General features: G+C 57.9%; 2 pseudogenes across 1 annotated transcript; one reads left to right on the forward strand and one right to left on the reverse strand.

Annotated features, from left to right (window-relative positions):
• Positions 1-6,326: 6,326 nt before the first annotated feature.
• On the reverse strand, positions 6,327-7,366 carry LOC146759514 (18S ribosomal RNA; annotated as a pseudogene).
• On the forward strand, positions 6,393-8,292 carry LOC146759515 (uncharacterized; annotated as a pseudogene). The gene has a single exon (XR_014932446.1). The product of XR_014932446.1 is annotated as an uncharacterized LOC146759515 (transcript).
• Positions 8,293-22,604: the final 14,312 nt, after the last annotated feature.

Below are 22,604 nucleotides of genomic sequence, written 5' to 3' on the forward strand. Positions count from 1 at the left end.
CCACAGGAGATCCTGCCCAATAGATCTGACCCACATCAGCCCCACTGCAGCTCCTGCCCTATAGATCTGACCAACATCAGCCCCACATCAGCTCCTGCCCCATACATCTGACCCAAATCTGCCCCACACCATCTCCTGCCCCATAGATCTAACTCACATGTGCCCCACAGCAGCTCCTGCTCCATAGATCTGACCCACAGCAGCTCCTGCCCTGTAGATCTGATTCAAATCTGTCCCACAGCAGCTCCTGCTCCATAGATCAGACCCACATGTGCTCCACTGCAGCTCCAGTTCCGTAGATCTGACCCACAGCAGCCCTTGCCCCATAGATCTGACCAACATCAGCCACACAGCAGCTCCTGACCCATACATCTGACCCAAATCTGCCCCACACCATCTCCTGCCCCATAGATCTAACTCACATGTGCCCCACAGCAGCTCCTGCCCATAGATCGGACCCACAGCAGCTCCTGCCCTATAGATCTGATTCAAATCTGCCCCACAGCAGCTCCTGCTCCATAGATCTGACCCACATGTACACAAGAGCAGCTCTGCCCCATTGATTTGACCCACATCAGCCCCACAGCAGCTCCTGCCCCATAGATCAGACCCCCATCAGCCCCACTGCAGCTCCTGCCCCATAGATCTAACCCATATCAGCCCCACAGCAGCTCCTGCCCCATAGATCTGACACACATCATATGTAAAGCAGCTGCTGCCCAATAGATATGACCCACAGCAGCTTCAGTCCCATTGATCTGACCCACAGCAGCCCCACAGCAGCTCCTGCCCCATAGATCTGACCTACATCATCTCCACTGCAGCTCCTGACCCATAGATCTGACCACATCTACCCCACTGCTGCTCCTGCCCCATAGATCTGACACAAATCTGCCCCACAGCAGATCCTGCCAAATAGATCTTAACCACAGCAGCTCCTGCCCCATAGATCTGACCCACAAGAGCCCCACAGCAGCTCCTACACCATAGATCTGACCGACATCTGCCACACACCATCTCCTACCCCATAGATCTTACCCACTTCTGCCCCACAGCAGCTCCTGCCCCATAGCTCTGACCCACATCTGCACCACAGCAGCTCCTCCCCATAGATCTAACACCCATCAGCCTCACAGCAGCTCCTGCCCCATAGATATGCCCTACATCTGCCCCACAGCAGCTCCTGCACCATAGATCTTACCCACATCTGCAACACAGCAGCTCCTGCTCCATAAATCTGACCAACATCAGGCCTACATCTGTTCCTGCCCCATAGATCTGACCCACAGCAGCTCCTGCCCCATAGATCTGACCCACATGTGCCCACAGCAGCTACTACACCATAGATCTGATCCACATCAGCCCCACAGCAGCTCCTGCCTTATAGATCTTACCCAAATCTGCCCCACTGCTGCTCCTGCCCCATTGATCAGACCAACAGCAGCTCTTCCCCATGGATCTGACCAAGATGTTCCCCACAGCATCTCCTGCCCCATTGATCTGACCCACATCTGCCCCACAGCAGCTCCTGCCCCATAGACCTGACCCACATGTTCCCCACAGCAGCTCCTGCCCCATAGATCTGACCCACAGCAACTCCTTCCCCATAGATCTGACCTACATCATCCCCTCTGCAGCTCCTGCCCCATAGGTCTGACCCACATCAGCCCCACAGCAGCTCCTGCCCATAGATCTGACCCAAATCTGCCCCACAGCAGCTCCTGCCTCATAGATCTGACCCACGTCAGCCCCACAGCAGCACCTGCCTTATAGATATGACCCACGTCAGCCCCACAGCAGCTTCTACCCCATAGATCTGACCCACATGTGCTCCACTGCAGCTCCAGTCCTGTAGATCTGACCCACATCAGACCCACAGCAGCTGCTGACACATAGATCTGACCCACATCTGCCCCACAGCAGCTCCTGCCCAATAGACCTGACCCACATGTTCCCCACAGCAGCTCCTGCCCCATAGATCTGACCCACAGCATCTCCTGCCCCATAGATCTGACCCACATCAGCCCCACAGCAGCTCCTGCCCCATAGATCTGACCCACATCAGCCCCACAGCAGCTCCTGCCCCATAGATCTGACCCAAATCAGCCCCACAGCAGCTCCTGCCTCATAGATCTGATCAACGTCAGCCCCACAGCAGCCCATGCCCCATAGATCTGACCCTCATCAGCCACACAGCAGCTCCTGACCCATACATCTGACCCAAATCTGCCCCACACCATCTCCTGCCCCATAGATCTAACTCACATGTGCCCCGCAGCAGCTCCTGCCCATAGATCTGACCCACAGCAGCTCCTGCCCCATAGATCTGATTCAAATCTGCCCCACAGCAGCTCCTGCTCCATAGATCTGACCCGCATGTGCCCCAGAGCAGCTCTGCCCCATTGATTTGACCCACATCAGCCCCACAGGAGATCCTGCCCCATAGATCTGACCCACATCAGCCCCACTGCAGCTCCTGCCCTATAGATCTGACCAACATCAGCCCCACATCAGCTCCTGCCCCATACATCTGACCCAAATCTGCCCCACACCATCTCCTGCCCCATAGATCTAACTCACATGTGCCCCACAGCAGCTCCTGCTCCATAGATCTGACCCACATGTGCTCCACTGCAGCTCCAGTCCCGTAGATCTGACCCACCGCAGCCCTTGCCCCATAGATCTGACCAACATCAGCCACACAGCAGCTCCTGACCCATACATCTGACCCAAATCTGCCCCACACCATCTCCTGCCCCATAGATCTAAATCACATGTGCCCCACAGCAGCTCCTGCCCATAGATCTGACCCACAGCAGCTCCTGCCCCATAGATCTGACACACATCATATGTAAAGCAGCTGCTGCCCAATAGATATGACCCACAGGAGCTTCAGCCCCATTGATCTGACCCACAGCAGCCCGACAGCAGCTCCTGCCCCATAGATCTGACCTACATCATCTCCACTGCAGCTCCTCTCCCATAGATCTGACCACATCTACCCCACTGCTGCTCCTGCCCCATAGATCTGACCCAAATCTGCCCCACAGCAGATCCTGCCAAATAGATCTTAACCACAGCAGCTCATGCCCCATAGATCTGATCCACATCAGCCCCACAGCCTCTCCTGCCTTATAGATCTTACCCAAATCTGCCCCACTGCTGCTCCTGCCCCATTGATCAGACCAACAGCAGCTCTTCCCCATAGATCTGACCAACATGTTCCCCACAGCAGCTGCTGCCCCATAGATCTGACCCACATCTGCCCCACAGCAGCTCCTGCCCCATAGACCTGACCCACATGTTCCCCACAGCAGCTCCTGCCCCATAGATCTGACCCACAGCATCTCCTGCCCCATAGATCTGACCCCCATCAGCCCCACAGCAGCTCTTGCCCCACAGATCTGACCCCCATCAGCCCCACTGCAGCTCCTGCCCCATAGATCTGACCCACATCAGCCCCACAGCAGCTCCTGCCCCATAGATCTGACCCAAATCTGCCCCACAGCAGCTCCTGCCTCATAGATCTGACCCACGTCAGCCCCACAGCAGCTCCTGCCTTATAGATATGACCCCCATCAGCCCCACAGCAGCTTCTACCCCATAGATCTGACCCACATGTGCTCCACTGCAGCTCCAGTCCCGTAGATCTGACCCACAGCAGCCCATGCCCCATAGATCTGACCCTCATCAGCTCCACAGCAGCTCCTGCCCCATAGATCTGACACACATCAGACCCACAGCAGCTCCTGCCCTATAGATCTGACCCACAGCATCTCCTGCCCCATAGATCTGACCCACATCAGCCCCACAGCAGCTCCTGCCCCATAGATCTGACCCACATCAGACCCACAGCAGCTGCTGACCCATAGATCTGACCCAAATCAGCCCCGCAGCAGCTCCTGGCCCATAGATCTGACACACATGTGCCCCACAGCAGCTCCAAACTCATAGATCTGACCCACATCAGTCCAACAGCAGATTTTGCACCATAGATATGTCCCTCATCTGCCCCACAGCAACTCCTGCCCCATAGATCTGACCTACATCATCCCCTCTGCAGCTCCTGCCCCATAGGTCTGACCCACATGTGCCCCACAGCAGCTCCTGCCATATAGATCTGACCCACATATGCCCCACAGCAGCTCCTGCCCCATAGATCTGACCCACATCAGCCCCACAGCAGCTCCTGCCCCATAGATCTGACCCAAGTCAGCCCCACAGCAGCTCCTGCCTTATAGATATGACCCACGTCAGCCCCACAGCAGCTTCTACCCCATAGATCTGACCCACATGTCCTCCACTGCAGCTCCAGTCCCATAGATCTGCCCCACAGCAGCCCATGCCCCATAGATCTGACCCAAATCTGCCCCACACCATCTCCTACCCCATAGATCTAACTCACATGTGCCCCACAGCAGCTCCTGCCCATACATCTGACCCACAGCAGCTCCTGCCCTATAGATCTGATTCAAATCTGCCCCACAGCAGCTCCTGCTCCATAGATCTGACCCACATGTACCCAAGAGCAGCTCTGCCCCATTGATTTGACCCACATCAGCCCCACAGGAGATCCTGCCCCATAGATCTGACCCCCATCAGCCCCACTGCAGCTCCTGCCCCATAGATCTAACCCATATCAGCCCCACAGCAGCTCCTGCCCCATAAATCTGACACACATCATATGTAAAGCAGCTGCTGCCCAATAGATATGACCCACAGCAGCTTCAGTCCCATTGATCTGACCCACAGCAGCCCCACAGCAGCTCCTGCCCCATAGATCTGACCTACATCATCTCCACTGCAGCTCCTGACCCATAGATCTGACCACATCTACCCCACTGCTGCTCCTGCCCCATAGATCTGACCCAAATCTGCCCCACAGCAGATCCTGCCAAATAGATCATAACCACAGCATCTCCTGCCCCATAGAACTGACCCACATCAGCCCCACAGCAGCTCCTGCCCCATAGATCTGACCCACATCAGACCCACAGCAGCTGCTGACCCATAGATCTTACCCACGTCTGCCCCACAGCAGCTCCTGCCCCATAGACCTGACCCACATGTTCCCCACAGCAGCTCCTGCCCCATAGATCTGACCCACAGCAGCTCCTGCCCTATAGATCTGATTCAAATCTGCCCCACAGCAGCTCCTGCTCCATAGATCTGACCCACATGTATTCCAGAGCAGCTCTGCCCCATTGATTTGACGCACATCAGCCCCACAGGAGATCCTGCCCCATAGATCTGACCCACGTCAGCCCCACAGCAGCTCCTGCCTTATAGATATGACCCCCATCAGCCCCACAGCAGCTTCTACCCCGTAGATCTGACCCACTTGTGCTCCACTGCAGCTCCAGTCCCGTAGATCTGACCCACAGCAGCCCATGCCCCATAGATCTGACCAACATCAGCCACACAGCAGCTCCTGCCCCATAGATCTGACCCACATGTATTCCAGAGCAGCTCTGCCCCATTGATTTGACGCACATCAGCCCCACAGGAGATCCTGCCCCATAGATCTGACCCACATCAGCCCCACTGCAGCTTCTGCCCCATAGATCTGACCCTCATCAGCCCCATAGCATCTCCCGCTCCATAGATCTGAACCGTATCAGCCCCACAGCAGCTCCTGCCCCATAGATCTGACCCACATCTGCCCCACAGCATCTCCTGCCCCATAGATCTGACCCACATCAGACCCACAGCAGCTGCTGACCCATAGATCTGACCCAACTCAGCCCCGCAGCAGCTCCTGGCCCATAGATCTGACCCACATGTGCCCCACAGCAGCTCCAAACTCATAGATCTTACCCACATCAGTCCAACAGCAGATTTTGCACCATATATATGTCCCTCATCTGCCCCACAGCTACTCCTGCCCCTTAGATCTGACCTACATCATCCCCTCTGCAGCTCCTGCCCCATAGGTCTGACCCACATGTGCCCCACAGCAGCTCCTGCCATATAGATCTGACCCACATATGCCCCACAGCAGCTCCTGCCCCATAGATCTGACCCACATCAGCCACACAGCAGCTCCTGACTCATAAATCTGACCCACAGCAGCCCCACAGCAGCTCCTGCTCCATAGATCTGACCCAAATCTTACCCACAGCAGCTCCTGCCCCATAGATCTGACCCACATTTTCCCCAAAGCAGCACCTAACCCATAGATCTGACCCACATGTGCCCCACAGCTGCTCCTGCCCCATAGATCTGAACCACAGCAGTTCCTAACCCATAGATTAGACCCAAATCTTCCCTACATCAGCTCCTGCCCATAGATCTGACCCACATCAGCCGCACAGCAGCTCCTACCCCATAGATCTCACCCACATCAGCCCCACAGCTGCTCCACGGCACGACTTTCATTCTTGATTAATGAAAACATTCTTGGCAAATGCTTTCGCTTTAGTTCGTCTTGCGCCGGTCCAAGAATTTCACCTCTAGCGGCACAATACGAATGCCCCCGGCCGCCCCTCTTAATCATGGCCCCGTTTCCGAAAACCAACAAAATAGAACCGGAGTCCTATTCCATTATTCCTAGCTGGAGTATTCCGGTGGCCGGCCTGCTTTGAACACTCTAATTTTTTCAAAGTAAACGCTTCGGGCCCCGCGGGACACTCACTTAAGAGCATCGAGGGGTCGCCGAGAGACAGGGGCTGGGACAGGCGGTAGCTCGCCTCGCGGCGGACCGCCAGCTCGATCCCAAGATCCAACTACGAGCTTTTTAACTGCAGCAACTTTAAGATACGCAATTGGAGCTGGAATTACCGCGGCTGCTGGCACCAGACTTGCCCTCCAATGGATCCTCGCTAAAGGATTTAAAGTGGACTCATTCCAATTACAGGGCCTCGAAAGAGTCCTGTATTGTTATTTTTCGTCACTACCTCCCCGGGTCAGGAGTGGGTAACTTGCGCGCCTGCTGCCTTCCTTGGATGTGGTAGCCGTTTCTCAGGCTCCCTCTCCGGAATCGAACCCTGATTCCCCGTTACCCGTGGTCACCATGGTAGGCACAGACAGTACCATCGAAAGTTGATAGGGCAGACATTCGAATGGGTCGTCGCCGCCGCGGGGGCGTGCGATCGGCTCCAGGTTATCTAGAGTCACTAAAGCCGCCGGGCGAGCCCGGGTTGGTTTTGGTCTGATAAATGCACGCGTCCCCGGAGGTCGGCGCTCGTCGGCATGTATTAGCTCTAGAATTACCACAGTTATCCAAGGAACGGGAGGGGAGCGACCAAAGGAACCATAACTGATTTAATGAGCCATTCGCAGTTTCACTGTACCGTCCGTGTGTACTTAGACATGCATGGCTTAATCTTTGAGACAAGCATATGCTACTGGCAGGATCAACCAGGTAGCCGCGCCAAAGGGCGACGACCCGACGCGCCCGACCCGCCGACGATCGCTCAACCGTTCTCTCTCTCGCCCTCGGGTCCGACTCGGTCGGCCCGCGGGGCTCGGCTTCGACGCCTCGCCCCTAACGTCCTTCCCTTCGCGGGACGATGGCAGCGGCCGACGGGGCGAATGCCTCTCGGCAGGGAAGGGCGGCCCTCCGCGTCGCTCGCTCGCTCGCACGGGCGGACCGGCGGCGGGAGAGGCGCGCCCGCTCCCCGAGGGCGGACCCGCGCGCCTCCCCCACGCGGGGAAGGAGCGGGCGCCGCTGCGCAGCTCGCGTCGTCGCGCGCCTTTTCGCCGGCGGCGCGCTCCGGGCTCGCGCTGCGGGAGCCGGACACGCGGCACGGCACGGCGGCACCGGCCGGGGCTGACCCGCCCTCCGGGACCGGCGGCGGGCGAGCGGGAAGCGGAACCCCGCCGCCCGAGACTGGCGGACGCGCTAGAGAAGAAGGCGACCTCAAGGCGGACGCCGCCCCAACACCGGAGGCTCTTTCCTGAGGCGGCACGCTCCGCAGCGGGCGGGGACGTCGGAAGGAAACCCCACGCACGCGGACCCCAGCGGCCCGAGAGGCGGTGGGGAGGCCGGCGGACGCCCCCGGCCCTTAACTTTCTAGCCCCTTGCCTCGCTTCCCCGAACGGACGGTTTCCCTCGTTTGACACCCCGCCGGCTTGCTGCTCGCGGCCGGCACTCGCCGGGTCCCGAGCAGGGGTTGGCGCCGGCGCCTCGCTCACGACTCACTGGGTACTCCTGCGGCTCGCGGGGCCGCTCGGCCATCACACTGCCACGCTCGGTCGGGCGAGCTCTCGGCCGCTCTCGGAGCGAGCCGGAGAGCGCCTCACCTCGAGTACGACGGGAAGCGAACCGGAGAGGAGACCGCCCGTGCCTGAACACCGGACGCCGCAGCGGCTTCCCCGGGACGGGGAACGCAGAGGCGCCGGCCCGCCGGGGGCCTTCACCGACGCGACCCGAATGGCCTCATCGATCGACGGAAAGAAAGGGGGAGCAGGGAGGGAACGGGAGGGGTAGGGTGCGGTGAGGTAGAGGAGGAGGGACGTTGGGGGAAGGCACGAGCCCTTCCACCCGGGCGCAGCGGAATGACCGCACGCGCACGTGCGTGTGGGTGTGCGTGGGCAACGTCCGCCGAGAGGTGCTCGCCCTTGCCTGAACACCGGCCCGCCCCACGCCGCCCCGAAAGACACGGGGAGCGGGATTGAGCCGGCCCGCCGGGAAGCCTCTCCGACACGCCCGAGGAGCGCCACGGTGGATCGGGTCGGGGCTCCCGCGTGCGAGTGAGAGCGGTGCGAAAGGGAGAACGCGGCGTCGCCGCCGCGACAAGCGAGCTCCGGGTCCCCCTTCTCCTTCCCTCGTGACGGCGGGACCCGCCGGGGACGCCCCCGGCCCTTCTGCATCCGACTGCCGGCCGCCCGGCACGCCGGCCCGCGCCCTTTTCTTCCCTCTGCCTGCCTGTCTGCCTTCCTTCCTCCCTCCCTCCTCGGGGCTCTTCCCATGGCAGCGCGGCGCGGGGAGACGCCTGCCCACGCTCGCTCACTCTCTCGCGCCTTTCGCCCCGATTTTGGCGGGTTCCCCGCTCGCGGAACGAGCGAACGCCAGAGTCCAGGGCTGAACTGCGACACGGGCAGCGAACATCCGACTGACGGAGGCCACCGGACCGAACGAACCAAGCGGCACACCAGAGGGCCGCAACCGAAAAACTCCACAGCCCGGCGCTCAACCGCGCTCGCCTGCGCCCGCTCGTTGCTGCCTCTGGAGACGAGCACGCGCTCGCTCCTGCAGACGAAAACGGAAGGCGTAAGAAAAAACTGCTTCGGAAAAGAACGGCGCTGACTACCGGCAGCGGCGCCGAGGGTAAGCGGCGCTCTCGGTCGACGTAGCGGTAGGTAAGAAACTACAGCGACCCCCCAGCAAGCTCCGGAGCTTTAGCGCCCCCCATCTCACAGGGCGGCAAAGCCTTGCCGAAAGTGGGTAGACCTGGCAGTTACACGCAAGCCGCACGGGCAGCGACACCTAGCCGCCGCCGCCGAGCACCACGGCCCGCTCGGAGCCGGGTAGACCGTGCCGACCAAGCCGAGCCGCATAGGCAGCGACCCCAAGCCGCCGCCGCCGAGTACCACGGCCCGCTCGGAGCCGGGTAGACCGTGCCGACCTAGTCGAGCCGCATGGGCAGCGACGCCTAGCTGCCGACGCCGTGCCCCCCCCCCTCTTACTCCCCCCCCCCCCCCCTCTTCCCCGCCCCCCCCCGGAGACGCTCGGATCCGGGTACACAGTGCCAGCGCAGCGGAGCAGCCACTAGAGCGGCACTTGGCCGCTTCCGCGGAATGTCCGAGCCGAGCTGAGTCCGCCTGGAGAGCCTGGACCGTGTCGCCGTGGCTCAGATCGCCCGACTCCGCCGAGGAGCGTCCGAGCCGAGCGGAGCCTGCCGGGAGAGGCTGGACCGTGCCAGCGCACCCGAACCTCCGCGGCTGAGACCCCCCGGACGCCGCCGCGGAACGTCCGAGCCGAGCCGAGCCCGCCGAGAGCGGTTGGACCGTGCCGGCGCACTCGAGCCGCCGCGGCTCAGATCGCCGGACGCTTCCGAGGAACGTCCGTGCCAAGTGGAGCCCGCCGGGAGAGGCTGTGCAGTGCCGGCACACTCGAGCCGCTGCGGCTGAGACCCCCCGGACACCACTGAGGAACGTCCGAACCGAACGGAGCCCGCCGGGAGAGGCTGGACCGTGCCGGCGCACACGAGCCTCCGCGCTGGCCAGCGGTCGCTGCACGTCCGGCTCGAGTTGGTCGGCATGGTCTACCCGGCTCCGAGCGGACCGAAACTCATGCGGCGGCGGCCAGGGGTCGCTGAGCGGCGGCCGGCTCACGTCGGCACGATCTACCCTGCTCCGCCGCGGACGCTAGAGGTTGCTGACGGACAGGCTGGCAGACGTGCAGCGACACCTAGCGACCGCCGCCGAGCCCTCGCGCAGGCACGGCGCAGGGTAGACCGTGCCGACCTAGCCGAGCCGCATATGCAGCGACCCCTAACCGCCGCCGCTGAGCCCCACGGCCCGCTCGGAGCCGGGTAGACTGTGTCGACCTAGTAGAGCTGCATGGGCAGCGACGCCTAGCCGCCAACGCCGTGCCCCCCCCCCTTCCCCCCACCCTCCGGAGACGCTCGGAGCCGGGTAGACAGTGCCGACCTAGACGAGCCGCATAGGCAGCGACCTCTAGCAGCCGCCGCCGAGCACCACGGCCCGCTCGAAGCCGGGTAGACCGTGCCTACCTAGTCGAGACGCATGGGAAGCGACGCCTAGCCGCCGACGCCGTGCCCCCCCCCCCTTCCCCCCACCCTCCGGAAATGCTCGGAGCCGGGTAGACAGTGCCAGCGCAGAGGAGCCGCCACGAGAGCGACACTTGGCCACTTCCGCGGAACGTCCGAGCCGAGCGGAGCCCGCCGGGAGAGGCTGGACCGTGCCGGCGCACTCGAGCCGCCGCTGCTGAGACCGCCGGACGGCACCGCGGACCGTCCGAACCAAACGGAGCTTGCCGGGAGACGTTGGACCGTGCCGGCGCACTCGAGCCGCGATGGCCAGGGGTCGAGCCTTGTTGACCATGCCGGAGCACCGGAGGCGCCACGGAGACGCCACTTGGCCGCAGCCGCGGAACGACCAGGGTGCACGTATGAGCCGGCCGCTGTTCGCCGGGTTGGGGCGCACCCGGGCTTCTCGGTTCGGCCTTGCTTGAAGCTGGCCGTCCCGCCACCGCCACCGCGGTTTTGCCCTTTTGTCTGCGTGTTTCTTTGTTCGTCCGTTCGTTCGTACTTTGGTCCGTTCGATTGTTTGTCCGTGCCCCCACGCGCCCTCTCGGTTTTATTATTTTCCGTTTGTTTGTTTGTTTGTTTGTTTGTTTTTCTCGTGGGTTCTTCTTTACTTTCCCCTTTTTTAGTTTTTGAGTCCGTGTGGACTGGGGGGGGGGGGAAGGTGGAAGACGGACGCGGGGCCAGGAAGATCAGGTGCCGGCCGGCAGCCAGGTCTACCCGCATACCCGCAACCCCGTCGCGGACCCCCCCATCCCTCCTCGGCCACGCAAGCGACGCCCTTCTTCGTGACAGAGGCCATGCCGGTCCAGGCCGGGCCAAGCCTACTCACGCGCGGGCGACGAGGAGAAAGAGAAGAGAAGAGAAGAGAAGGGAAGGGAAGGGAAGGGAAGGGAAGGGAAGGGAAGGGAAGGGAAGGGAAGGGAAGGGAAGGGAAGGGAAGGGAAGGGAAGGGAAGGGAAGGGAAGGGAAGGGAAGGGAAGGGAAGGGAAGGGAAGGGAAGGGAAGGGAAGGGAAGGGAAGGGAAGGGAAGGGAAGGGAAGGGAAGGGGAAGGGAAGGGAGGGAAGGGAAGGGAAGGGAAGGAAGGAAGGGAAGGGAAGGGAAGGGAAGGGAAGGGAAGGGAAGGGAAGGGAAGGGAAGGGAAGGGAAGGGAAGGGAAGGGAAGGAAGGGAAGGAAGGGAAGGGGAAAGGGAGGGAAGGGAAGGGAAGGGAAGGAAGGAAGGAAGGGAAGGGAAGGGAAGGAAGGAAGGGAAGGGAAGGGAAGGAAGGGAAGGGAAGGGAAGGGAAGGGAAGGAAGGGAAGGGAAGGGAAGGGAAGGGAAGGGAAGGGAAGGGAAGGGAAGGGAAGGGAAGGGAAGGGAAGGGAAGGAAGGGAAGGGAAGGGAAGGGAAGGGAAGGGAAGGGAAGGGAAGGGAAGGGAAGGGAAGGGAAGGAAGGGAAGGGAAGGGAAGGGAAGGGAAGGGAAGGGAAGGAAGGGAAGGGAAGGGAAGGGAAGGGAAGGGAAGGGAAAGGGAAGGGAAGGAAGGGAAGGGAAGGAAGGAAGGGAAGGAAGGGAAGGGAAGGAAGGGAAGGGAAGGGAAGGGAAGGGAAGGGAAGGGAAGGGAAGGGAAGGGAGGGGAAGGGAAGGGGAAGGGAAGGGAGGGAAGGGGAAGGGAAGGGGAAAGGGAAGGGAAGGGAAGGGAAGGGAAGGGAAGGGAAGGGAAGGGAAGGGAAGGGAGAAGGGTCTTTAATGGGAAAGAGAAGGGAAGGGAAGGGAAGGGAAGGGAAGGAAGGAAGGGAAGGAAGGGAGGGAAGGGAAGGGAGAAGGGAAGGGAAGGGAAGGGAAGGAAGGGAAGGAAGGGAAGGGAAGGGAAGGGAAGGGAAGGGAAGGGAAGGGAAGGGAAGCCAGAAGTCAAAGAAAAGTAGAAAGAGAAGAAGGTGTGAAAAAGTACAGATAGATCGTAAAATGTCGCGGTAAAATAAAATAATAAAATAAAATAAAATAAAATAAAGTAAAATAATAAAATAAAATAAAATAAAATAAAATAAAATAAAATAAAAGTAATAAAAGATGGGGGAGCGGAAGAGCGATATTAATAATTGCATGAATTACTAAATAAATAATAAGGAAATATGGGGAAAAGAAAATTATAAAAAAAAGAAAGAAAAAAAGAAAGAAAAAAATATTTAAAAAGGGGAAAAAAGGGACGCCCGAGCTCGAATGCCGGAGCCCAGGTCTGCCCTACCTATTTTAATAAATTTAAATAACTCCACAAGGGAGGGGAGGGGAGGGGAGGATGCGGGCGGGAGCGAGGGAGGGTCAACGGCGGAAGCGGTCGAGTCGGGTCGGGTCGGGTCGGGTCGGGGGGCGGCTGGCCGTTCGTCGTACCCTTACCGCTTGACACAGCTGCGTGACGCGCGGCTACGGCCGACACGTCTACCCGCGGCACGGATGGGAAACTGCACGTGCCGATCGAGCGGGTGGATGGTCGCCCAGGTCTACCCCGCGCCGCTGCGAAGCGGGAAGGTGAATGGATGGATGGATGGATGGATGGATGGATGGATGGATGGATGGATGGGGAAAAACCGGGCGAAAGGGGGCCTGGCACGCGCCCGCGCGCGACCAGTTGCACACACCCTTTCCACGCGCCGGCGCCAGCGCACGGAACCCCCCGAGCGGAGGACGGATGCAACGCAGCGAGCGCCGGGTCTCCCAGCGGGTGCTGGGAGGTTGCACCAGGTAAAAGACCAAGAGGTACCAATTGTCACCAGAGTGGTTCACAGACGGCAGTACCGCACCAATAGGGACTCATTGCTCCCCATTCACAAGCTAATTCGCCAATTAGAGAATCAGGGAGTGATTAGCAAAACTCACTCGCCTTTTAACAGCCCCATATGGCCAGTGTGTAAAACCAGTGGGGAATGGAGGCTGACGGTGGATTACCATGGCCTGAATGAAGTCACACCTCCATTAAGTGCTGCTGTACCAGACATGCTAGAACTCCAGTATGAACTGGTGTCAAAAGAAGCTAGGTGGTATGCCACCATTGACATTGCTAATGCCTTCTTTTCCATCCCATTGGCTGCAAAATGTAGGCCACAGTTTGCTTCTACCTGGAGAGGTATTCAGTACACCTGGAACCGTTTACCTCAAGGGTGGAAGCACAGCCCAACAATTTGCCATGGATTGATCCAAGCTGTTTTGGAACAGGGTGATGCTCCTGAGCACTTGCAGTATATTGATGATATTGTAGTGTGGGGCCATACAGCAGCAGAGGTTTTCAAGAAAGGGAAACAGATAATCCAAATTCTTTTGAAAGCTGGTTTTGCCATTAAGCGCAGCAAGGTGAAGGGGCCTGCCCAGGAAATCCAGTTCTTAGGTATAAAATGGCAAGATGGACGTCGTCACATCCCAGCAGATGTGATTGACAAAATCACTGCTATGTCTCCGCCCACCGACAAGACAGAGACCCAATCTTTTCTGGGAGTAGTGGGCTTTTGGAGAATGCATGTCCCAAACTACAGCCACATAGTGAGCCCCCTCTATCAGGTAACACGGAAGAAGAATAATTTCTCATGGGGTCCTGAGCAGCAGCAGGCTTTTGAGCAGATAAAACAAGAAATAGCCCGTGCCGTGGCCTTGGGGCCAGTACGGACGGGGCAGGATGTGAGGATCCGAGGCCGACCCCTAGGATTTTGGAGTCAAGCATATAAAGGGTCTGAGGAGCGCTACACTCCGACTAAGCAGGAGATCTTAGCCGTGTATGAGGGGGTTCGGGCTGCTTCTGAAGTAGTTGGGACAGAGGTTCAGCTTCTTCTAGCACCTCGCTTGCCAGTAATAAACTGGATGTTTAAAGGACAGGTTCCCTCCACCCATCATGCTACTGATGCCACTTGGAGTAAGTGGATTTCATTAATTACTCAACGAGCTTGAATGGGAAAACTCAGCCGTCCTGGAATTCTAGAAGTGATCATGGACTGGCCTGAGAGTAAAAAAATTGAAACACCACCTACAGAAGAGGTATCACGTGCTAAAGAGGCACCACCATACAATGAGCTACCAGAAAACGAAAAGTAATTTGCCCTATTCACAGACGGATCATGTCGTATTGTAGGGAAGCATCGCAGATGGAAAGCTGCTGTATGGAGCCCCACACGACAAGTTGCAGAGGCCACTGAAGGTAAAGGAGAATCAAGTCAATTTGCAGAGGTAAAGGCTGTTCAGCTGGCTTTAGATGTGGCTGAACGGGAGAGGTGGCCAATGCTTCATCTTTATACTGATTCATGGATGGTGGCAAATGCCTTATGAGGGTGGCTGCAACAGTGGAACCATCCTCTGCTACCAAATCTGTCACGGTTTGAACAAAAAATCCACCTGCGTCCGTGACAAGGGCCGTGGACCCCTGAAGGGCCCTCAGCCGAAAAGAGAAAGTTAATTAAGAAAAGAAAACAGCGGCAACGATGTAGGGAGGCACACTAATTTACTAAATACTATATCCACTAATTTACTAAATACTATATCGAAATACAGGATAACACAATAGAATACAATATAATTGAAAATTGAGCTAATGAATCAAGCAAAATAGGAGAGAGAATGAGTCCCGTAACCGAGAGGCCTACTGTGAATCTGGGCGAACGGCTGAAGGCTCCCACACACTGCCCTGAACGCCAGAACTCGAAAGACGTCAGTCTGTTCTGCGACAGAGTTAATATAGAGTCCAGGTCCCGTGACCCATCGTGTTGCTCTCTGGGAGATGTAGTCTTCTTCTGTAAGTTGCAGATTCAGTAAAATTATCCATGCTTTATATGATGTTATGATGTGGAATACTGATAGCAAAATTACAACATTATTAAACCATGACAATCTGACCCACAGCAGCTCCTGCCCCATAGACCTGATTCACATGCGCCCCACAGCAGCTCCTGCCCAATAGATCGGACCGACATATGGCCCACAGCAATTCCTGCCCCATAGATCTGACCCACATCTGCCCCAAAGCATCTCCTGCCCCATAGATCTTTCCCACATCACCCCACAGCAGATCCTGCCCCATAGATCAGACCAACATCAGCCCCACAGCAGCTCCTGCCCCATAGATCTGACCCCCATCAGCCCCACAACAGCTCCTGCCCCATAGATCTAACCCACATCAGCCCCACAGCAGCTCCTGCCCCATAGATCTGACACACATCATATGTAAAGCAGCTGCTGCCCAATAGATATGACCCACAGCAGCTTCAGCCCCAAGGATCTGACCCACATCAGCCCCACAGCAGCTCCTGCCCCATAGATCTGACCCACATATGCCCCACAGCAGCTCCTGCCCCATAGATCTGACCCACATCTGTCGCACAGCAGCTCCTGCCCCATACATCTGACCCAAGTCAGCCCCACAGCAGCTCCTGCCTCATAGATCTGACCCAAGTCAGCCCCACAGCAGCTCCTGCCTTATAGATATGACCCCCATCAGCCCCACAGCAGCTTCTACCCCATAGATCTGACCCACATGTGCTCCACTGCAGCTCCAGTCCCGTAGATCTGACCCACAGCAGCCCATGCCCCATAGATCTGACCCTCATCAGCCACACAGCAGCTCCTGACTCATACATCTGACCCAAATCTGCCAAACACCATCTCCTGCCCCATAGATCTAACTCACATGTGCCCCACAGCAGCTCCTGCTCCATAGATCTGACCCACAGCAGCTCCTGCCCTATAGATCTGATTCAAATCTGCCCCACAGCAGCTCCTGCTCCATAGATCTGACCCACATGTACCCAAGAGCAGCTCTGCCCCATTGATTTCACCCACATCAGCCCCACAGTAGCTCCTGCCCCATCGATCTGACCCCCATCAGCCCCACTGCAGCTCCTGCCCCATAGATCTGACCCACATCAGCCCCTCAGCAGCTCCTACACCATAGATCTGACCCACATCTGCCACACACCATCTCCTACCCCATAGATCTTACCCACTTCTGCCCCACAGAAGATCCTGCCCCATAGCTCTGACCCACATCTGCACCACAGCAGCTCCTCCCCATAGATCTAACACCCATCAGCCTCACAGCAGCTTCTGCCCCATAGATATGCCCTACATCTGCCCCACAGCATCTCCTGCACCATAGATCTGACCCACATCTACAACACAGCAGCTCCTGCTCCATAAATCTGACCAACATCAGGCCCACATCTGTTCCTGCCCCATAGATCTGACCCACAGCAGCTCCTGCCCCATAGATCTGACCCACATTTGCCACACAGCAGCTCCTGCCCCGTAGATCTGCCTCACTTGCGCCCCACAGCAGCTTTCGCCCAATAGATCTGACCCACATGTGCCCACAGCAGCTACTACCTCATAGATCTGACCCACATCAGCCCCACAGCCGCTTCTGCCTTATAGATCTTACCCAAATCTGCCCCACTGCTGCTCCTGCCCCATTGATCAGACCAACAGCAGCTCTTCCCCATAGATCTGACCAACATGTTCCCCACATCAGCTCCTGCCCCATACATCTGACCCAAATCTGCCCCACACCATCTCCTGCCCCATAGATCTAACTCACATGTGCCCCACAGCAGCTCCTGCCCTATAGATCTGATTCAAATCTGTCCCACAGCAGCTCCTGCCTCATAGATCTGACCCACGTCAGCCCCACAGCAGCTCCTGCCTTATAGATATGACCCCCATCAGCCCCACAGCAGCTTCTACCCCATAGATCTGACCCACATGTGCTCCACTGCAGCTCCAGTCCCGTAGATCTGACCCACAGCAGCCCATGCCCCATAGATCTGACCCTCATCAGCCACACAGCAGCTCCTGACCCATACATCTGACCCATATCTGACCCACACCATCTCCTGCCCCATAGATCTAACTCGCATGTGCCCCACAGCAGCTCCTGCCCATAGATCTGACCCGCAGCAGCTCCTGCCCCATAGATCTGATTCAAATCTGCCCCACAGCAGCTCCTGCTCCACAGATCTGACCCACATGTGCCACAGAGCAGCTCTGCCCCACTGATTTGACGCACATCAGCCCCACAGGAGATCCTACCCCATAGATCTGACCCACATCAGCACCACTGCAGCTCCTGCCCTATAGATCTGACCAACATCTGCCCCACATCAGCTCCTGCCCCATACATCTGACCCAAATCTGCCCCACACCATCTCCTGTCCCATAGATCTAACTCACATGTGCCCCACAGCAGCTCGTGCTCCATAGATCTGTCCCACAGCAGCTCCTGCCCCATAGATCTGACCCAAGTCTGCCCCACAGCAGCTCCTGCCTTATAGATATGACCCACGTCAGCCCCACAGGAGATCCTGCCCCATAGATCTGACCCACATGTGCTCCACTGCAGCTCCAGTCCCGTAGATCTGACCCTCATCAGCCCCATAGCATATCCCGCTCCATAGATCTGACCCACATCAGCCCCACAGCAGCTCCTGCCCCATAGATCTGACCCACATCTGCCCCACAGCAGCTCCTGCCCCATAGATCTGACCCTCATCAGCCACACAGCAGCTCCTGACCCATACATCTGACCCAAATCTGCCCCACACCATCTCCTGCCCCATAGATCTAACTCACATGTGCCCCACAGCAGCTCCTGCCCATAGATCTGACCCACAGCAGCTCCTGCCCTATAGATCTGATTCAAATCTGCCCCACAGCAGCTCCTGCTCCATAGATCTGACCCACATGTACCCCAGAGCAGCTCTGCCCCATTGATTTGACGCACATCAGCCCCACAGGAGATCCTGCCCCATAGATCTGACCCACATCAGCCCCACTGCAGCTCCTGCCCTATAGATCTGACCCTCATCAGCCCCATAGCATATCCCGCTCCATAGATCTGACCCACATCAGCCCCACAGCAGCTCCTGCCCCATAGATCTGACCCACATCTGCCCCACAGCAGCTCCTGCCCCATAGATCTGACCCACATCAGACCCACAGCAGCTGCTGACCCATAGATCTGACCCAAATCAGCCCCGCAGCAGCTCCTGGCCCATAGATCTGACCCACATGTGCCCCACAGCAGCTCCAAACTCATAGATCTGACCCACATCAGTCCAACAGCAGATTTTGCACCATAGATATGTCCCTCATCTGCCCCACAGCAACTCCTGCCCCATAGATCTGACCTACATCATCCCCTCTGCAGCTCCTGCCCCATAGGTCTGACCCACATGTGCCCCACAGCAGCTCCTGCCATATAGATCTGACCCACATATGCCCCACAGCAGCTCCTGCCCCATAGATCTGACACACATCAGCCACACAGCAGCTCCTGACTCATAAATCTGACCCACAGCAGCCCCACAGCAGCTCCTGTCCCATAGATCTGACCCAAATCTGACCACAGCAGCTCCTGCCCCATAGATCTGACCCACATTTTCCCCAAAGCAGCACCTAACCCATGGATCTGACCCACATGTGCCCCACAGCTGCTCCTGCCCCATAGATCTGAACCACAGCAGTTCCTAACCCATAGATCAGACCCAAATCTTCCCTACATCAGCTCCTGCTCCATAGATCAGACCCACATGTGCCCCAGCGCAGCTCTGCCCCATTGATTTGACCCACATCAACCCACAGGAGATCCTGCCCCATAGATCTGACCCACATCAGCCCCACTGCAGCTCCTGCCCTATAGATCTGACCCACATCTGCCCCACATCAGCTCCTGCCCCATACATCTGACCCAAATCTGCCCCACACCATCTCCTGTCCCATAGATCTAACTCACATGTGCCCCACAGCAGCTCCTACACCATAGATCTGACCCACAGCAGCCCCCTGCAGCACCTGCCCTATAGATCTGACCCACATCAGCCCCACAGCAGCTCCTGCCCCTCAGATCTGACCCACATCTGCTCCACAGCATCTCCTGCCCCATAGATCTGACCCCCATCTGCCCCACAGCAGCTCCTGCCTCATACATCTGACTCACAGCATCTCCTGCCCCATAGAACTGACCCACATCAGCCACAGCAGCTCCTGCCCCATAGATCTGACCCACATCTGCCCCACAGCAGCTCCTGCACCATAGATCTGACCCACATCAGCCCCACAGCCGCTCCTGCCTTATAGATCTTACCCAAATCTGCCCCACTGCTGCTCCTGCCCCATTGATCAGACCAACAGCAGCTCTTCCCCATAGATCTGACCCACAGCATCTCCTGCCCCATAGATCTGACCCACATCAGACCCACAGCTGCTCCTGCCCCATTGATCTGACCCACATCTGCCCCACAGCAGCTCCTGCCCCATAGACCTGACCCACATGTTCCCCACAGCAGCTCCTGCCCCATAGATCTGACCCACAGCATCTCCTGCCCCATAGATCTGACCCACATCAGACCCACAGCAGCTCCTGCCACATAGATCTGACCCACATCAGACCCACAGCAGCTCCTGCCCCATAGATCTGACGCACATCAGCCCCACAGCATCTCCTGCCCCATAGATCTGACCCACATCAGCCCCACAGCAGCTCCTGCCCCATAGATCTGACCCACATCAGACCCACAGCAGCTGCTGACCCATAGATCTGACCCACATCTGCCCCACAGCAGCTCCTGCCTCATAGACCTGACCCACATGTTCCCCACAGCAGCTCCTGCCCCATAGATCTGACCCACAGCATCTCCTGCCCCATAGATCTGACCCACATCAGCCCCACAGCAGCTCCTGCCCCATAGATCTGACCCACATCAGACCCACAGCAGCTGCTGACCCATAGATCTGACCCAAATCAGCCCCGCAGCAGCTCCTGGCCCATAGATATGACCCACATGTGCCCCACAGCAGCTCCAAACTCATAGATCTGACCCACATCATTCCAACAGCAGATTTTGCACCATAGATATGTCCCTCATCTGCCCCACAGCAACTCCTGCCCCATAGATCTGACCTACATCATCCCCTCTGCAGCTCCTGCCCCATAGGTCTGACCTACATGTGCCCCACAGCAGCTCCTGCCATATAGATCTGACCCACATATGCCCCACAGCAGCTCCTGCCCCATAGATCTGACCCACATCAGCCCCACAGCAGCTCCTGCCCCATAGATCTGACCCAAGTCTGCCCCACAGCAGCTCCTGCCTTATAGATATGACCCACGTCAGCCCCACAGGAGATCCTGCCCCATAGATCTGACCCACATGTGCTCCACTGCAGCTCCAGTCCCGTAGATCTGACCCTCATCAGCCCCATAGCATATCCCGCTCCATAGATCTGACCCACATCAGCCCCACAGCAGCTCCTGCCCCATAGATCTGACCCACATCTGCCCCACAGCAGCTCCTGCCCCATAGATCTGACCCTCATCAGCCACACAGCAGCTCCTGACCCATACATCTGACCCAAATCTGCCCCACACCATCTCCTGCCCCATAGATCTAACTCACATGTGCCCCACAGCAGCTCCTGCCCATAGATCTGACCCACAGCAGCTCCTGCCCTATAGATCTGATTCAAATCTGCCCCACAGCAGCTCCTGCTCCATAGATCTGACCCACATGTACCCCAGAGCAGCTCTGCCCCATTGATTTGACGCACATCAGCCCCACAGGAGATCCTGCCCCATAGATCTGACCCACATCAGCCCCACTGCAGCTCCTGCCCTATAGATCTGACCCTCATCAGCCCCATAGCATATCCCGCTCCATAGATCTGACCCACATCAGCCCCACAGCAGCTCCTGCCCCATAGATCTGACCCACATCTGCCCCACAGCAGCTCCTGCCCCATAGATCTGACCCACATCAGACCCACAGCAGCTGCTGACCCATAGATCTGACCCAAATCAGCCCCGCAGCAGCTCCTGGCCCATAGATCTGACCCACATGTGCCCCACAGCAGCTCCAAACTCATAGATCTGACCCACATCAGTCCAACAGCAGATTTTGCACCATAGATATGTCCCTCATCTGCCCCACAGCAACTCCTGCCCCATAGATCTGACCTACATCATCCCCTCTGCAGCTCCTGCCCCATAGGTCTGACCCACATGTGCCCCACAGCAGCTCCTGCCATATAGATCTGACCCACATATGCCCCACAGCAGCTCCTGCCCCATAGATCTGACACACATCAGCCACACAGCAGCTCCTGACTCATAAATCTGACCCACAGCAGCCCCACAGCAGCTCCTGTCCCATTGATCTGACCCACATCTGCCCCACAGCAGCTCCTGCCCCATAGATCTGACCCACATTTTCCCCAAAGCAGCACCTAACCCATGGATCTGACCCACATGTGCCCCACAGCTGCTCCTGCCCCATAGATCTGAACCACAGCAGTTCCTAACCCATAGATCAGACCCAAATCTTCCCTACATCAGCTCCTGCTCCATAGATCAGACCCACATGTGCCCCAGCGCAGCTCTGCCCCATTGATTTGACCCACATCAACCCACAGGAGATCCTGCCCATAGATCTGACCCACATCAGCCCCCTGCAGCTCCTGCCCTATAGATCTGACCCACATCAGCCCCACAGCAGCTCCTGCCCCTCAGATCTGACCCACATCTGCTCCACAGCATCTCCTGCCCCATAGATCTGACCCCCATCTGCCCCAAAGCAGCTCCTGCCTCATACATCTGACTCACAGCATCTCCTGCCCCATAGAACTGAACCACATCAGCCACAGCAGCTCCTGCCCCATAGATCTGACCCACATCTGCCCCACAGCAGCTCCTGCACCATAGATCTGACCCACATCAGCCCCACAGCCGCTCCTGCCTTATAGATCTTACCCAAATCTGCCCCACTGCTGCTCCTGCCCCATTGATCAGACCAACAGCAGCTCTTCCCCATAGATCTGACCCACAGCATCTCCTGCCCCATAGATCGGACCCACATCAGCCCCACAGCAGCTCCTGCCCCATAGATCTG

This window comes from Coturnix japonica, chromosome 10 (assembly GCF_054131305.1).
Source record: "Coturnix japonica strain WE chromosome 10, WE-NBRP24, whole genome shotgun sequence".
NCBI classification, from domain to species: Eukaryota; Metazoa; Chordata; class Aves; order Galliformes; family Phasianidae; genus Coturnix; species Coturnix japonica.